The sequence below is a fragment of the Camellia sinensis genome, chromosome 9 (assembly GCF_055761805.1).
Source record: "Camellia sinensis isolate YWXY chromosome 9, ASM5576180v1, whole genome shotgun sequence".
Lineage (NCBI taxonomy): Eukaryota > Viridiplantae > Streptophyta > Magnoliopsida > Ericales > Theaceae > Camellia > Camellia sinensis.
The window spans coordinates 32377263-32397236 of NC_138969.1; the positions used below are offsets into that span (position 1 = coordinate 32377263).

Below are 19974 nucleotides of genomic sequence, written 5' to 3' on the forward strand. Positions count from 1 at the left end.
AGAGCTTCGAAGATCTTACATCTCCTCTCCCTGTTTCACCTTTATTTTGAATCTGACTCTCACTCGCCCTCTCGCTCTCTCTCTCTCTCTCTCTCTCTCAAAATCGAAATCGTTTCGGATCGGTGATCTTACATCGGTTATTCATCAGAAATCTTTCAAAATCGAAGTCAGAGCTTCGAAGATCTTACATCGGTGATTCATCAGAACCATTTCGAAGTTCTCTCTCAAAATCGAAATCGTTTCGGATCGGTGATCTTACATCGGTTATTCATCAGAAATCTTTCAAAATCGAAGTCAGAGCTTCGAAGATCTTACATCGGTGATTCATCAGAACCATTTCGAAGTTCTTACATCGGTGATCTTACATCGGTATTTCTGATATGTTCTAGAGTTTCTTGGCCTCTTGGACCTTTTCATGTATTATATTATTGAACTTTGTTATGTGGCTACAGGGTGAACCAAGTTTCCATCTATTTGGTTTTATAATGTGTCATGGTGCTACAGCTGCAAGGGCATTAAAGTCTCTGCTTCAAGGCATTTCATCTGATGATTTTCCTCTTGTATTAGTCTCAAACTCCTGCCATAGCTTTGTAGTGCCAGTTTTTGATAGATTGACTTGCTCTTTCTCTCTTTTGGTGAGGTTTTTAACACAATTAAATAAATGGGTTAGTGCTTTTCTCAGCCTATCCACAAGCAAACAAGTAGAATATGTCAAGTTCTTGTTATGTCAAAATCAATCTCAATATGTTCCAGTACTCCTTTTATAGATTTGATAGATATTTTAAATTGAATCAAGAATGCGAGTGAATGTTCAATGAATGAAGTACTCATTACAGTACAATCGTAACATATCCATAATGATTACTTAATTGAAGTTACCAGCTATTTAAATGTTCCATTTGAACTTTCAAAGATTGTTTTTGTGGCGATTGCAAATAGGGTGCAACCTATTCCTCCACCACTATTATATAGGATGGAAGTCATTCAACTGCCAGGATATACACCTGAAGAAAAGCTTAAAATAGCAATTCGACACCTCATAAATAGGGTGCTTTGCGGCCTTTTCGGATTCTGCAATGTACTGAGTACTTAAGGTTGGGTATCATGTTATGGTCATATGCATTGCCTTTTAATTTGATGAAATATCAACAGAAGGTTGGGTATCACGCTGCCACTTCTTTTTTCTTTTCTTTTTTCGCAATGGATTTCTCTTTTACTGGTTTAAAGATAAAATATGAACATTTGATGGGACAACTAAGCAGGCCCTTAGATTTTATTGTCATATATTTACTGTTCTAAACCTTAGCTGATCTAGTTATTTATCGATATCTAATTTGGCTTGGAAGTGTGCCACCAAGTTGTGTGTTATTTTTCTAAGTTGATTGTCAAAATCTTAGCTGATCTAGTTATTTATCGATATCTAATTTGGCTTGGAAGTGTGCCACCAAGTTGTGTGTTATTTTTCTGAATCAGGAGGCGGAGCGGATGCTAATAGTGGGAGACTGGGGATGCACACAAGTGGGATTCATGAAGTACAAGAGGAGTATTAATGAAGAGAACTGAAGAGGGATTTAATGATTTGATCTGCTTAATATAAGGTATGGATATCAAATAGTTCCACCCGGAGTAGAAAAATAATTGCTAAGGATATGTTTTCTCATTCTAAAATCTCTCACATTTGTTTTGTATCAGTAATATAGACCATTTGTGATGAATAAATATTAGATAATGAAGTTTAGTTATTTGTTGTTTCTACTCATCCATGTAGATCAAAGATTTATGGTATGCTCATATATCTATACTATATATAAAGTGAACAAGTCACTTTGCGTCCAAGCCGCCTTCTTATACCAGGTGTCCCTTATTTCTCTAAGAGAATATAAAAAATTAAATATTGAGGCCGTGAAAAGGACTTGAACATAAGATCATTAGTTTGGTAAGCAACACTTCTATACTCTATATATATATACACTAGTGGTAATGTACGTGGATTTTTGTTGTTGTCATTTATGAAATATTAAAAAATAAAAAGGAAAAGAAAATTAAGGAGACCTAAAATAAGGAAATAGAAAGAAAAAAAAAATCTTTCCATCTAAATCCATAATTGGTGTTCATCTTATTAGTTCTATAATATCATGTAAATTTTGTGATAAATCCTCGAATGATGTTTTTAGTTTACATGCAAAAAAGCATTCAGATCCTCAGTTTGTGTTTGTCTCATTAGTATGTGAAATTAATTTTGAACACCTTTTCAAGCATCAAAGAATATGAAGAATATAATTAGATCAATTTGAAAAGAGTAGCTAGTCTAAAATTGTCATTCAGACCAATTAGAAAATTGAGAGTCAGCACAAATTTCACTGACAATACCTTGATTTACTTTATACTTGTAATATAAAATTGTCACTCAGATGCTTGATTTACTTGATACTTGTAGTATAAAATTGTAAATCAGACCAATCATAAAATTGAGAGTCCTCAGCTCAAATCTCAATAAAATTGTAAATTAGACCAATCATAAAATTGCACTTGATTTTAGAAAAAAATGGGACAGTGGTAGTATATATTTGTCAATTTCCTCTGTGGGACTGTTATAATTCTTTCAGAACAGCGTGTATGCAGTCAAGTCATTTATTGTCAGATATATGTTGTTCTTTAGTAGCTGGATTTTTATTTAGAAATGGAGTTGATCTTCAAGGTGAATGCTGTGTGTTTTTTGCTCTTTCATCTTTCATCTTTCCTTCAATTTGTTTTCAGTGTCTTACAGAAAGAATTGTTATGGCTTTAAATGTTTTGAACAGAACACTTGGTAATGATATGGCTGATTATTGATTTGAACAGATCTAGACTTTTTCATGCTTAAGGATGTTTTTTTGAAACTTCTCTAATTTATTGTTGTCTCTACAGGTTTGTGATTTTGGCTTATCACGAATGAAGCACAATACTTTCCTGTCTTCAAAATCTACTGCTGGAACGGTAATTGATGTCAGGATAGAATGTTATAGAATGTTAGGTGGCGTTTTTTTAACGGCGTTTCTTAAAACGCCATTGTTTCTAATATTTAATGGCGTTTTATAAACGTCTTCTTTTTCTGTAATTGAAACGGCGCCGTTTCAAGAATCAAAAGACGTTTTCAAACGCCTTGGAATGGTTTTTCTCCAGCTTCCTGTTTCACCTTTACTTTGAATCTGATAAAGCAAGTATAAGCGGAAAAGATTATAATTTGCAACAATTATTTATTGCTTTGTTCTAGATTTTCTTTAAAAAGATTATAATTTGCAACAATTATTTATTTATCTGTAGGTCAAAAGGATAATTTTGCTGAAGGAAAGAGCTGATTCAAGATGTAAGAGAAATTTGTAACTTTTTTTTTTTTTTTTTTTTTTTTTTTTTTTTTTTTCAGCAGACCCAAAATTGAAATCTTGTTAGAATTTTTTTATTTTGTATTTAGTAAAATATCCAGATGTAAGAGGAATTTGCAGGTTATTTTGATTTTTTTTGCTATGTCGACGTGCTTTATGGTTTTGTACAAATTGGAATGTGAATAAATAAACAGCTCAACAGCATATTTTATATTAATTAAATTATGAAATAAAAAAAGGTATTTTTAATTTTGTTTTCAAGTTTAGTTTATTATTTTAATAAACATCAATTATTAGTTTGACAGGTATTTTTTTTGTTCAATCATGTAAAATTAAAAAAAGGGCTATGGCGGCGTTTAAAAAACGTCACTAATCCCACCTCAATGGCTAGATTTTAAAAATGTATAAATGTTTATGACGGCGTTTTTAAAAACGTCGCTAAATGTCATAGTGACGTCATACTACGTTTAGTAGGACATTTGGCGGCGTTTTAAAAAACGCCGCCTATACTAATATAACGACGTTTTTCAAACGTCATAAAGTTATAGCGACGGCCGCGTCATCGGCGTTTGGTACTAAACGTCATAAAAAGAATTAGCGACGTTTTTCGTACTTTTAGCGGCGTTTTTTAAACGCCGCTAAAAATAAATTTTCCAGCAGTGTATAGATTTTTAGTCAATAATATTACGAGGTTAGATTTAATTATTTAAAATTATTATTTTATGATTCAGATTATGTATTTTATATATGAATCACACATTATATAAATTTAATTTCAACCACATAACTTTACAACTAAAAAAAATCTGAATGGAAAGTTTAGGTTCCTAAACTTATTCATTTTTTAAAAAAGTTTGAGATACCTAATTTATCACCCTTAAAAATTACTCCTAATGATATATCTGGTAAGTATTAAATTTTGATTTGTCAAAAGGTGGCTCTAATGCCACACATGGAAAGTATGGAGCCGCGCACATTAATTGCGCAGTAGCTTGAAATGACACTCTTATCCTTATATGACATAATTTTTTTTGAGTAGATTATATGACATAATTTGACTACTCATTCTTCACACAATTTTCCTAAATTGCCCCCTTTGTGTGACTTTTTGTTTGTGCAACTATCCAGAATTTCTATCAATCATTCACTTTTCCTTTCATCTCATTTTGACATGACAACATAACCATTTAAAATAAAAAAAAATCAAAACTCATTCAATTTTTTTGAAGTGTCCAACCTTGGTATGGTATGAAAAATATATATGATAATAATATACAAACAGAAGCTTTATATATATATATATATATTTTTTTTATACAAAATGAAATGATTTGTTGTTGTTTTCTTTTTAATTAAAACACTCACCATTATTCTCATATGTGTGAACTTTTTATTTGTAAATCACTTTCTAAATATATCCTGACAAAGAAAATTTTAAAATTAAAAAAAAAAAAAATCAATGTTAGGAGATTAACAATACTAGCAAGGAAATTTGTACACCAAAAAAGTATTTTAATAAGTGTTTTGAACATAAATGGTATAATATGCATATTCAAACTTAACATGATATGATTCACACTTAAAATAAATTTAGTTCACATATTTTATTTTTAGAATATTTTTTTTTAAGTAAATAGTATTATTATACTAGTAGAAGGTAATGATGAGAATTATAAAATGGTGCATTTTATAGTCACACATTATATCACTTAGTAAATTAATTCTCTTTTAACATGGTACCTGAAAAACTCTTATAGGAAAATCACCATTAAACAAAAAACAATATCTCAACACTTATTTTCAACGAATCATACCAAAAAGAAAGACTGACTTTTGTAACATGTTTAATTCACTTCCATCCAAACTAGATTGACATCCTTATAAACAATCAAAAGCACATCTTAAAAAAGAAATTGCAAAGCTAAAAGATGTAGTCCTCAAATGGTTTGCAAATGTTGATAATTTCTTGTCTCAGAAAAAAAAAACAACAAAAAAAACAAAAAACAAAAAAACAAAAAAACAAAAGACAAAAAACCCTAATAATGTCTTCAAAAGATGTCTAACATTCATCCTTATAAAACATATGTTTGTCCAGTTGTCCAAGTTGCATAACAAGATACCTATCATCATCATCTGCACAAACAAGAATTATATGTATATAGAAAAGATTTTAGTGAAGTACTCAAACAATTAAATAATTTCTCATGAAAATGTAATATTTACGATGAATTTAGATAATAATTTTAAATTGAGTCAATTAAGAGTAAGAAATAAACTTGCTTTTACGTCATCATCCAACCAAAAGCAATCGATTGTAGTAGACATGGTGTTTAGGTTGATTGTAGCGATCCTAGTTTTGTCACTTCGCTGAGTATGTTAGGGATCGAGCTGTCTGGTCAGCTCGCGGGGGTCTAGGGGGCAGCGCCCTGGCGGGGATCGAGCTGCCCGGTCAACTCGCGGGGATCCAGGGGGTAGTGCCCTGGCTGGGTTGAGGGGCAGCGCCCCCAAAGCAAAAATGCAAAATGCATTAGAAGTTGCTTGTCCGCTCGATCGGGGCTTTCCACTCTTAAGCGGACCATGTTATATCAGTTCGTGAATCTGATATTTCAGATCACTTTTGTATATCTTTCTCTCTCTCTAAAAACCCTTTCATCTCCCTTCTTTCTACATTTCCCTACGCCAAATTGGATCAAAACTTTGATTTCTCAAGATCCATTAGAGTTCTGCCATAAGTTCTTCATCAAAATTGGTTAACTTCTCGAGGGCTTCGTTGTGTGCGGTGAAGATCGAGTTTCGACACTGTTGATTTTGGGAGTTTCATCTCGTTTCTTTTTCAAAACTTGAGGTAAGGATTTTCTTAGAGTTATATATATATTTTTGCATGATCTATATGATTTTTGAAATCATCTTTCGATAGCTTTGAAAATTGATTGTTGATTCAAGAAGTTGAGAGATTTTGAAAGTGAGTTTGTCTCTTGTTCTTTTAAAATGATCTTATGGGTTTGATCTTCGTTAATTGAAGAAAAGATGATTTTGGAAAGTTTTCTTTCAAAAGATTTGAGTTGTATAGTTTTGGTGAGAAAACCTAGAATTTGGGTATTTTTTTTTTTTTAAAAAAGAGACTGAAAATCCATGAATGATATTGATATATTTATTTTGTGTGTCAAGATAAATGGATGTTTGGAAAATTTCTTATTTATATTTATATAAATGATGAATTTCAGGGAATATGAGAATTGCTGTTCATTTTGGAAATTATTGTTCAAAACGTTGAAATAGTCTTAAAATGACTAATTGTTGAAGATACTTAAGAAGAGGGAATTGTGTTATTCCTTGGATGATGAATTGAAATAAAAGTATTTATATTCGTATTGTGTTATTGGCATATCAATTCATTTGATTACATTAAACTTTGAAAGTTGATTTGGAAACTTGCATTGAGAAAAGAATGTTGAGAAACAAGTTTTCATGGAATGGTTTTGGGGTAAATACGTTGGTAAGTCTTGATAAGTGGTGTAGATGATATTGAATAAGTTGGCCTGAGAGTCTGGGGTGAAAGACCGAAAGCCTACGCGGATAGGTGTTGAGCCTTCCGGTTAATACTGGTAAAAATAACAATTTGGCAGTACTCATATAGTCTACTTGCAGACACCGACCTAGAGATTACCAAAGTCGTATTTACCGCCCTTGAAATAAATTGTTAAGTTTTGAACATATAGCGATCCGGTTTTACCCCGACCTTTATTGTGTTCCGGACTCGGGTTCCGTGATTGTATATTGTAGTCTATGTCTTGTTTTCTCCCTTTAATTCTTTGAATTTGAGTTTTGGGACTTGTTGGGCGAGTTTGGAACATGTTAGTTGTCTTTTGGTACAAATGGTTGTTGTTTAAATTTTGGCCTCTTCGCTCGAGCGAGGCTTCTTGCGCTCGAGCGAGCCCTGTGAAAATGTTTATTTGCTCGAGCGAGGCTTCATGCGCTCGATCGTGCGTCTGCGTTGGTTGGCAGACCTGAAGCTTTGCATTCTACGCTCGAGCGACGCTTCTTGCGCTCGAGCGAGGCGACCTTTTTGTGTCTAGTCACTCGAGCGAGAACTCCTTTGCTCAAGCGAGCCTGGTTTACATCAGTACACAGCAGCGCCGTTTTGCTGCATTTTGATCTCATTTTTCACTCTCAAACCCTAAATCAGCAGCTTCTCTCTCTAGAAGTCACCTTCTCTCTAAGGTTTCATCTAAATCCATTTAGCTTTTAACCCTAGTGTCTTTGAGAATAAGGTAGAGGGCTTCAAGAGCTTCGTGTTAATCCAAGTAAGGATTGGTTTCATCATCTCCGGAATTTCGATCTTGCTTGTTCGTCTTCTACACTTGAGGTAGGGAATTTCTACACTCTAATATGGTTTTTAGCTTAGTTATTTTCTATTGTGTATAGATGATGGGATTTTAGTTGTGGTTTGGACAAATCTAGGATTTGGGTGTGAAATGAAAAGAGGGGTTTTGATGAATATGAGATAAATGAGTATGAGGCTTGAATTAAGATCATGTTGTGCCAAAATAATTGATTTTGGTGTTTGGGTTGATATTTAAAAAGAGGGAGATTTTGCCCTAATTTTGATTAAAGTATTATTTTGTATAAATAATTGGGAATTCACATTGAAAATATGAAATCAGAAGGTTGTGGTTATAATTGGTGATATTGGATATGTATTATCTCACCTATGTAAATTTTGAATAAACTATTTATTTTGAGATTGAATATCTGTTTAGAGATAAATGTATTGGGCTATCAGTGGAGAATAGTTATGATTGTTGTAGAAATTGCATGAGGATTATGCGATTTAATGCTAATCAAATGTTGGTTGTCATTGCATATGATTATGTTTATAAATATATTGTATATGTATGTTTATTTGGGAGGAGAAAGGGGATGGAGTCTGCCAAAAGCAAGCTGGCCAGAGTATCCTGGGTGAAAGACCCGAAATCATATATATATATATGGGTGTCGATTCCCGCGAACGAAATATCCGTAAAATGACATATTTGAGAAAATATATATATGGGTGCTGATTCCCTCAGACGAAATATCCGTAAAATGGTAGATTTGAAGTGTTTATGTGTGTTTTGCATAATTGGAAACCATTGAGTTGTAGTCTCATTTTGTTTGTTGAAAGATAATGAATTTAACTCATGAATTGAGTAGCATATATGAACTTGAAATGAATTGAAGGAAAATGGAAATAAGGTTTGTTCTTAGTGGCATATGAGTATGCAGGCCTTGTAAATGTTTAGTATCGGTATTGTTTATGTACGTGGTATTTATACCTTTGCTAAACTTCATATATTGTGTTAGATTATCTTTACTGGGCTGTTGGCTCACCTTATACGAGAATATAATTTTCAGGTGCATGTGAGGTGTTTCCTCCAAGACAATAAGGTGGATGGACTTTCGGGAAGCAAGAGCTTCTTATTTATGTTTTATGTGTGTATGTTTGTTATTTGTAAAGCCAAGGGCTTATGATGTAATGAGCGAGACTAAATTTGTGTAACCAAGCAATAACTTGAAAAGATGTAAGCCTACATGGCATTTAACTGGTTGTTAAATAGTGAACTCTGATATATGAAAGTGTGTTGTTTCTCATATTCATTCCGCTTATGAGTTATCTTTATTGTATTATTTTGGGGGCGTTATAGAACAATTGAGATTGCATGACATCATCGAGCATGATGGTTTTCAAAAGATAAAAATGTGATTTATCTTCAAAAAGGGGCATAGCATGGCATGTGCATTTCATCTCTTGAGACTTGTATAAAATGTATATACTTTGTTAGGGATTTTCTATTGGGCTTTATGCTCACCCTAAGGGATTTTTGTGCAGAAAAAGATGTGGTAATGCCGCCTAACTAAAGGCGAAGAAATGTGTGTTGAGAGTATGAGACTCTCATTTTGCTGTGACTTTGTGTGTAAGCCAAGGGCTGTATGTGTGTGGGTTTGAATAACCGTTTTGTGTAACCAGCCTCAAGCCTTGGAAACTTGTAAACCCTTGGGGGTATTTATTTGTTGTTGGATAATGTATTGTTACATAAAGAACTATTGTATCATGTAATGTAAGTTTGGAGATTTATATTCAGTTTTCCTTGAAAGAGCCATGATTGTTGTATTATCATTTGGGTTAGAAATTTGGGGCGTTACATTGACCACATCCATGTTGCTTTGATCATCATTTAGGTTAAACATATGATTTGGATTAACCTCTCTTCCTTCCATTTTGGCTTGGCATGTTCGACTATTATGACCTACACCTTTACAAGTGCTACACTTCCTTGTTGCTTCCACAAACTCAAATTTTGAAGCATTCCGTCTTGTGGAACTAGATTCTTTCCCTTTTTTGGTCCCCGATGGACGTCATCTATGAGGTTGAACATTTGGCTTAAGAAGCAATGGAAGTGATGGATTTACAAGTTGAGAAATTCTCTCCTAAGCATCGTCCTTCTGAATTATAGGCCACTCTTGATATTTATCTTCTAACTCATGAATTAGCCTTTGGAATTCACCCCTGTCATTTTTTTCACTAGTAGACAAAGTCAAGCATCTTATATCAATCCTCCATTGTGAATGTACTGCATCAAGAGGTAATGCCTTACCTTTCCAATTCATCATCTTATGTACACAAGGAAGACCCATATTAGCCATGAAGTGTCCTGTGCATGTTGGTTGCATTGTACCATTTGTTACTATTTAAGTAGCTCTCCAATGGCACACTACAACAAAAAACATTTTTGGCGACGTTTTTTAGCAACCAAACTGAAATTAGTCGCCAATTTTACATAATCAGCGACAATATAATTGTTTGTCACCAAAAGTACACTATTGGCGACAAGTTAATATTTTTAGTCGCCAAAAGGTTTGGCGCCAACTTAATTTTTTGGGCGGGAGCGCCAAAAATATTTTCGCGACCAAATGAACATATAGCGATGAAATTTTGGTCGCCAATTGTAAAGTTTTGGCGACGGAAATGAAATATTCGCGGAAAAGATGAACGGTACTTATGGCGACAGAAGAATTTTTGTCGCCAATAAATTAGCAAACGAAACTACGTCGTTTTGCATTTTTCAATTTTTTTTTTTTTTTTTAAAGGCTGGACCGACCCTTTTACTGAATAAACACACCCAAGCCTCATCTCATTGTATTCAGAGGAAAACGAGAAGAGAGGGAGAAGATAGAGGATTCAAAAGGGAATGGAAGGGAAGGGTAGGGTTTCAATCTCTCTCTCTGTGCACACTTCGACGGTACGGCGAAATTGATTCAGCAACGGTGACAATCAACGGTACGCACTCATCTACTCTCTTCTCTTCTCATTCAACATCCAATTAGTAGACTTCAAGAGTCCAAATAGCATACCCAAACGATTGTCAAGCTTGAGCTAGGTAGCGAATGGCGAGAACGGCAGAGGTGTTTGGTGTAGATGAGGCAGGGAGGGGCGTGGCCATGGGTTTCTTAGGCGTGGTCGTAGGGTAAGGGTCGTCGGAGGGGGGGGGGGGACTCTCTCTTTCTCTCTCCCCCCTTCTTCAGCTTCTTATTTTTTCTATTGACAAATTGTGCTTGTCTCTCTTTCCCCTATAAATTGCAATTTCTATGCCCTAATTGATTTTTTTTCTTGCCAAGTGCCTTTTTAGAATTTTTTTTAGGGGTGTTGTTATGATGTCTGGTTTCTCTCATTAGAGTTCAAATCCCATTTTTCTTATCTGTCAAATGTTCGATAAAATGCATCATTGATGGCCTACTGTGATTTTGTTTATTAGATCCATTTTTTTTTGACTTTTGGATCTTTGAGAATATAATTTAGGAGGATTTTGGACTCAAATACAATTTAGGAGAATATAATTTAGTTTTCTTGGTGGGTTTGTTTTTTGTGTTTATCTACAAATTGAAGTTGTGGAAGTATGTATTTATAGTAAATTTAGGATCTTTAATTAATCATTTTTTAGTATTTGTCACTCCATGTATTTTAGTTATTGTGTTTTCAGTGAGAGTCTGTAATTGTACATGAATTATTTGAAATACTACAATTATTTGATTTTCAGGAACACTTAGTCGCTGCTTTCACCCGTGTTCTTGATGAGGCCAGTGTTGTTCTTCTCTTCAGAGACAAAGTCTATCTTCATCCTGATAAGGTATGTACACATATATATAAATAATAGTTTTCTTGTTAGAAGAAGATTCTTATAAATTGATTTATGTGGGACTAGTGATTTGTGCTTGTGTTAGAATATAACTAACAATTTTGTTGATGAAATTTGTGTGTGTTTATTAGTCACAAAAGTTTTGTGTATCTCATTATGGCTAATATGTATATTTTGCGTTGCCAAAAATCACATGTTATTTTTGTTTTATTATTTTCTTGTTGGTCTTTGGTTGGGTACACTACATGGGGAATGAGTTTACTCTGTATTGCAGAGATGAAGGTTTAAGTTTTATGTTTCCCTCTGTATGGTTAATGTCTAATTTTAGAGTTAAAAAGAGTCCAAAATACATTCGTTAGTTGCACTATGAGAACTAAGCAACTGTTTCTCTACAGAGAACAGTTCCAAAACCTCTGATTTTGTAGCAAGGGATTGAGGATAAAATATATGGACATAATCACCATCAAAATCAGCACTAAGTGGCCCACATATAAGAGGGTTGATCTTAACTGTATGGTCATCGTGAACATAAACCGACAAAGCTTGCAGGGAATGTTTATGCGTTGTCGGAGGTCTATTGATGAAAACAATATCCCCATCCATTATCCGTCGATGTACCACTTGACCAGGTCTTAAAAAAGTATGCCCCTTTGAACGTTCCCTCAGCGAGTAGGTTGACAAACCATCCCTATAGGTTAAACACACTTTTCATCAACCAGCTTCTGCAGATACTGCATGTTATATTGAGTAACTCTCTCCTCAAATGTTATCTGTTGAGCAATTTCAAAAGGCAGTCCAATCTCATTGACTCCTTTATATGCATCACCTGTAATAACACTCCGTGAGGAGAATCCACAACCCTTTCTGATAAATAGGGTTTTCATCTTCTCAAGCCATGCTTTAGTAGTAGAATCGCTTTGCTCTTTGTTAATCCCAAATCGTGTATCCATGTCACGAGATGCCTTGTAGAAGAAATATGCACGGAAAGACAAGAAAACAACAGTTGTTCATGAACATTTGCACAATTTAATTGCCAAAGGTTTGACTAGATTATCAATCAGATTCTCAATAAAGAACAAATGTCACCCAAGTAAATAGTAAACCAGCATCAACTACACAAAACACCATCTTCTAAAACGGATCATCATTCTCAGATAATTCAAATAAGCAATGCAATGGACATGATTGATGAGATCTATTAAAATAAGCAATGCAATGTACATAAAATGGATCATCATTCTCAAATAATTCTGTATAATTTTTAATTAGTTTTTCTCTCAAATCCTCAAAGCAATAAAGTGCCCCCACTAAGGGTCAGCCAAACTTCCCTTGAATTAGCAATAGACATGATTGATGAGATCTATTAAATTAATAGAGTGGTGTCACACGAAATGGTAAACGAAACATGGTACATAGATGTAATCATCATAGCATTATGGCACTAAAAGTAATTTGTATATTCAACATGGGATAACTTCAAATAGTGCTTGTGTTGTAAAAGCTCACGTAGTGTACACAAATACTTGTTTCAATTTTACCCCAATATATTAATTACCCAGGAAGCTTCTGAACTTGATCTTTGATCAGTAAGTTCTATAAATTCTTGAGCCATTCTAAATTTTGTTAGTTTGGAGTCAATAAATTAGAAGTCGAAACTATGTCGTTTTGCATTTTTTTTTTCTAAAGACTTGACTGACCCTTTTGGTGAATAAACAAATAATTATCAATATTAAGAGATGAGGGTCCAAAAGAAAAAAGGTCTGAGGCAAATAGCAGCACTCTAAATTGTTTCCTTGGTGCCTAATATTTGTCTATTTCCATCTAATTTGTAGGTATATACAAGTGGGGAATGCAGTTGCATTTCTAGTATCTATGGCATTCGGAAGTATGTTGGCAAAGGGAAGCTAAGGAGTCTCAAATAATGAACCCTTGACAACAACTGATCTGAAATTCCCTCTGAGTCCTGCACAATTGTTTGCGTGAATAGCATTGGATTAATTAACCATTCTTAAAGTGAGTTCAATCTTGGCAAAATTCATTCTTAACAATCTTGTTGAAGAAAATTTTAAACTCACATTGAGTAGTAGACCATTCATAAAAACCATATATGGTCATTTTAGCTTGTAATTCAAATTTCCATTTTCTTCTTGTATTATCTTGAAAAATATCTGGTTAAGTACATTGAAAGATATGTAACCTTATTTTTAGTTTTTTCTTTTTGGGCCTAGACCCATTTCTGTTTGCTGAGTGCTGGTGGACCGGGCACTGGAAGTGATATTGGGCTGATTGCGAGGTTCTGCTGTCGGCCCTTTCTCGGTCCATATTTCCTCACACGACCCGTTATGCTGTGGGCCGTTTTTAGGTGGATTTCAGTTTGTAGTTAATGCAACAGTATGAGCAGTTTAGTTAAACTTCATAAACTCATTACAAAGTAGTGGCATTCCCAAACTCCCTGTAGTTGCAATGATCTTTGAAGCACTTACAGCCATACAAGATTCAAATGGAGCTGATATTAGTGCCATTCTCAACTTTATTGACGTCAGATAGAAGTCTTTTGTTATCTTTATTCCCTTGGATAAAATTTACCTGGTTTAATCTTGAAGGACTTGTAGTAGCTGTTAGGTTATGACAAAACAATTTATGGAAAATAATTGTAGACAGCTCTTTATGTTGCATAATGTTTAGATACTCAAATCCATGCATCTTGATGTGTAGTCTATTGGACTATTGTGCTTGGTTGATTCCAAACAGCCTAGAATTTCAATATTGTGAGAGTCCATAATTTTGTACATGAATAATTTGATATGCATCTCTGTACTTCTTTTTTATTTTAATTTTTAATAGTAAACTAAAATTGTCAAAAGGAGGAGGAGGGACAATGATTGCAAGGCAAAGACAGCCAAAGTTTATGTTTTGAAGTTTCTGTTTTGATGGCATTACCTATTGCTGCTGGCTTGGAGCACAAACATTTCTATTTCCCTTTGCACCCATAAACATACCTCAAATACTTATTGATGACTCAATAGTTTTTTGTTTTTTTTTGTTTTGTTTCCCTGATATGTTGGAAGAAAATGGGTTGTAATGCCTATTGATAACTTGATCGTTTTTGTGGTTAGATACACATCTCATTCTCTATAGATCATTAGCATGCTAGTACTACTCCCTTTATTCTTTTTCTTTCTTTCCTCTTGTTAGAGAAGAGCCAAGTGCTCGTTAAAACTATCTCATTCTTTGTGGAATGTAATATTTAACTGATAAAGTTTTTTTTTTTTTTTAAAAAAAAAAAAATCTCAGTTGGGTAATGAAACGGAGAGTGTTAGCTTTGATCTTCGACCTTCGGATGCATTAACATTGCAGTAATATGCAAGGTATTTTTGTTCATTTTGAAGATTGTAACTGCTTTGGTGGATTTTTGTGGTTGTTTATCATCATGTAGTCCTCTTATCTAACATAGTTATAATCACTGCTCTCTCACTAGATAGCATTATATAATGGTGTTGGATAAACATAATGTTATTTGCATGCAAAACTGATAGCTAAGTAATACTGTGAGATGCAACAAAGTGTACAATGAAATAGAAAAGAAAAGAACTTCAGGGAAGGGTATGTGTATTGGGAGTGATGATGAATCAAAAATGAGTGACGAAACAAAAGAAGAAATGGAAAAGAAAATTGGGAAATAAGGAAGGAAAATAGATGATAGTGTCCCCAACCACGAAAATTGTTCTGTTGTTCTGTTTTGCTCTATTAGTTAGAGGGTTGAGTTGGAATTAGTCTGCTGATCTGTTTAGTTTAGTCTTAAGGCTGCTGATCTGTTTGGTTTAGTCTCTAGGCTGCTGATCTGTTTGGTGGCTGAAAAGTTATGTTTTGTTGATCTGTTTGGTTTAGTCTCAAGGCTTATGGTCCTGTCTGTTGGAGGATTTTTGTGGCCTTATTAGTCTCAAGGCTTAATGTTGTTTGGTCTCTCTTAGATAGTTGGCTGATTGTTGAATGTTGCTGATGTTTAGTCTAACTAACCCCATAAAAAAAAAAGAACTATATATCAACGAAAACAAAAAATGGGCAGCAACATGTCCAGACTAAAAGAAAACCTGTGGAGAAACCAAAAAAACCAAGATATAAAAAGAACATCAACAAACCTATAAGCAAGCCTCCAAGATAACACCCTAACAATACCCAAAATACCATGCAAAACCTTAACAGATAGGGCGGCATGTTGTGAACAAGATGATATGTTCCTGGGCCCTATAAAAGAATATGTGGACCATGAACATATAATCAGCAAAACAGACCATATGGATTAAAATCCCTTGCACACCCCGCAAGGGTAGGTTCAAAAAGGAACTAGAGAAATGTCCAAAAGAACCCAACAGATGTATACAGTTCAAAGAACAACAAATTTCTTCACTCCTTAGGTGCTTACAGAAGCCACAAACACTGTCCCTTTCTTCCAAGGAAGAATGCCTCCAACAAAGAGAAGACTTTGTCCTACATGATGTTGCCACACTTTCCAGCAGCCTCTATGTAAATCACCATGCTCCCATGATCTAGTACAGCAGCGGCCATGCAGCCTATCACCATAATTCCAAGATTTAATGAAACCAGCAAAGGGTAAAAAAGCTCCTTCACAGTGTTTCCATACTTTCCTGCAACCACTATGCTTGTGATCATGCTTCCTCAAGTTGGTAGATCTTGTCCATTGCAGATGGTTGTATGAATAACACCTATACTTTGGATAGCTAATCACAGAAACAAACAATTCAATATAGCACCACACAATATATGAGCTCACTTCTCTCAACCTACAATTTAGAATCTCACAACACTCGAGGTCTTCATCTCCTGGTACCTGCACAAAATGTAAGTAACAGTAGACAAAAATAGATCAACACTCAATATGGCTAGTGAAATTTTGGTAAGAATTTTTGTCTTTCTCACAAAACTCTCAACCCACTGATTTTGGTTTCCCTCACTCACAGACTGCATGTCTTGCTTATTCATGTACCTACAAAATGAGCAAACTTGAGAAAAACACTCAATTTGTGCTACCATCACTCAACCCACATATTAGTGAACTCCCATCTCTCATTCCAAATGCTGGAGTTTTCAGAATGGTGTGGGAAGTCTCCAAGAGCTCAAGAACCAGCTGTCACTAGGATGCATTTTAAGATTAGTAATAGACATCATATGAAATCTAACCATATCTACAATGCATTTGATAACAAACTCTACACGAATTTGCTCTTTTCTAAATATTATATTATTTTTGACAATCCACAACTGGTACACAGTACAAGTAAAGGCAAATCTAGTTATAATTGCACTGATGGATTTACCTCCAGCTGATTCGGAAACTAATTGGATAGTTTCAGGCCAGAGAAGGCTAGGCCATTCAACATTAAGCTCGCCTTTAATACAATCCCAAACTCTACTAGAGAAGGGACAATAAAAAAATAGATGGTTATGGTCCTCACAAGGACCATTACAAAAGACACACTCAGAGGATTGAGTAACACCAAAAAGTTTGAGTCTATCCCCTGTATTTATTATATGTATTTTTATTACATTGCAAAATCAATCAAACAAATTCAAAGCAAAAAGCATATAAAGCATTTCCAGACTAAAATCAATCAAGTTTCTGTCAATGATCTGGTACATAACCTGCATCAGGTTAGAAGATGCCTGGGTTAGTAGGCTTACAGCAGCAGCTTCAGTGGTCTGGTACATAAATCTATTGGGATGGTCTGATTCTTATTCTGTTCTGTTCTAGCTATGTGGGTGAGCAGCTGCTGCTTTGTGTCATTGATCCTGATTATTGCCCTGTTTCTGGCCTTGGTGAGCAGCAGTAGCAGTATTGGGTTTGGTTGGAGAGCTCCTGAGAAAAGTATTATTGTTGTATAGTTGCCTATTGCTGTGTGTACAGAGGTGTCACACAAGGGAGGTTAACTGCAGGTTGCTATTTTGTATTGCTGTTGCTGCTAGTGGAACTGGTGTTGCTTTGTTATTTTTTTATGTTTACTTCTTCCTTTGGTTGCTTTGGTTGGTTTCTCACCAATCTTGGGTGCCCGGCTTTATTGTTGTTAGTTTGGCATTTTATTGCTTTTCTTCATCAATATAGCTTCTTTTTTTGTTAATAAAAAAAAAAAAGTCCCATAGAGTCCTATGCTCAGTGGAGTTCAATACTAAACTTGGCAAACAACAAAAAGACTTCTTTCTTGCACATAAATTGCAATAACCAATAGCAAACACATATTAAATCATTAACAGAGTATAATTCTTTATCTATAGAAAGCTGATATATCCACAAAATACATCACAAAGAAACAGAGAATCAAAACAAAAAAATCAATCTAAGGCAATGACATAATGCAAATACTAAAAAGATAACCACGATGATGAAGATGTAGTAAAAAAACAATACCCCACAATTATAATCTCAAGCATCTGATTTGGGTTTTGCTTAGGGTCGTAGGAGATGAATGATTTGTACCTAGCATTTGATTTGGTTACTGCTGCTAGTGGATTGGGTGTTCTTTTTACCTAGCATCTGATTTGGTTGCTGCTAGTGGATTGGGTTGCATCTGATTTGGTTGCTACTGCTGCTTGTTTTTGTCCTAGTGGCTTTTTAATTTGCTGCTTGTTTTGTTGCTGTTGGTGCTGATTGATTTGGTTTCCACTGGAGATCTATATAGTGCCATGTTTCTTGAGGTCAATGCTAGGGTGTGGCACTATGGTGGTTTGCCTCTTAGAGATCAGGCTCATGCTTTACCTTTGCAACTAAGTAACTAGTTATATTGGGAGGCCATAATATTTTTATAGTGTACAAATGACCTTAGTTATACCATGAAAAATCTGTAATTAAATGGACGGAATGCCATACAGCTTCGGTGTACTTTACATGAAGTAAGTGATTAGTACATATCAAGGAACTGAATGACACTATTGGTATATGCAAACCAGTTATGATATGACGGTGACAGTAGTAGAACCAAAGTTCAAAAGTTAATCCAATCATTTGCAGGAATAATGGAAGCAATACAACTTCGCATACTTTTAACAGGTTATGGTGGCATACATATGTAGCCAAGTAAGCCATTAGCCTTTAAAGAGCAATGTCAATAGTATTTTTATCCTTTAGATAAGCATTCTAGCAAATGGTATATGACTTCTGTGCTAAGCATGTATAATCCAAAATATGTGTGGCAAGGTGACAAGTTATGCCTCTACTGACAAACCAACAAAAGTATGTAAAGCATTTATGAGTAGCTAAAGCATACGTGATCAACAAATTATGCACAGCAACATGTTTATGTTAGTAAATACTTCAACTTTTTGTTAGTTGGTTTGCTTTTTTTGGGCCAAGTTATTTTTTTTTTTTTGAATTTTTGTTTCTTTGTTTGTTGGTCCCTCACTAACTTTTTCGCTTGAGCTAGCATATGATTAGGTGTTCTTCTTAGTGCCAACTTAGTTGGGATTAAGAAGTAATGCTATGATGCTTTTTGCTCTCGCCTCCCTTTATTGATGTATTGGCATGGTTTCTGTATGTTAATTTCATCAATAAAATTCCTTTTTTTCTTGACCAAAAAAAACAAAAAAATAAATAAACATTCATTTTGAAAATTTAAAAAAAAAAAATTCTTAATGGCAATTCTTCTTTGCATTTACTGTGTCACTTTCCTTACATGCTTTTGAAAAGAAAAGAGAGTAGCGATATACGCATTAGGTATAAATACGTTGTTTATTGATATAATTTTATTTTTATTTTTCCTTTTTACTGATATACACTCTATTTTTAAACTGATTATACTTACTATGATGTGTTGATTATTGTTTTACAGTTATTAGGTTTAGAAAGAAGATGGAACCAATAGAAATCAGCTTGGAAGTTTGTGGGTGCAGAAAAGGAATTTGAATGTGTTATTATGTCTTGTACATACCGACATTATGTCTTTAAGTTTTTGTTTTTATTTTTCTGAACGTAGTGAGAGATTGTGTTTTGGTACTTTATTAAGACAATGTTATGACAATTTTATTATTTCTTGAAATTTGTGGTGATGAGTTATTTTTCAATGATGATATTGTTTTGTATGTGATGGATGAAAATGTGTTTGTTGCATTTACATGATTTAGGTTTCCAATATTGGTGTTGGAATGGATTTTTATTATATTTATAAATACTATATGATAGCATTTAAAATTACTATCATAATGAGGTCATTGTAGCATTAAAAAAATGTTATCAAAAAGTTTGTTGGCATGCTTTATTATAACATTCTTAGTTAGTTATGATATGGTAAATTGTAACATTACTAGATTGCTATTAAAATAATTTCATAGCATTAACAAAATGTTATCCTTTGGTATTTTTAGTAACTTTTAACTATTTCATAACATTCAAAAATTGTTATAATATATTTACGATAGCGTTCAACGATAAC

General features: G+C 34.1%; 1 long non-coding RNA gene across 1 annotated transcript; it reads left to right on the forward strand.

Moving 5' to 3' along the window:
* Positions 1-10560: 10560 nt before the first annotated feature.
* On the forward strand, positions 10561-19581 carry LOC114307474 (uncharacterized). Its single transcript, XR_014339521.1, has 5 exons — positions 10561-10680; positions 11438-11527; positions 13369-13549; positions 14831-14904; positions 19375-19581. It is a non-coding gene; the product is annotated as an uncharacterized LOC114307474 (long non-coding RNA).
* The last annotated feature ends 393 nt before the right edge of the window (positions 19582-19974 follow it).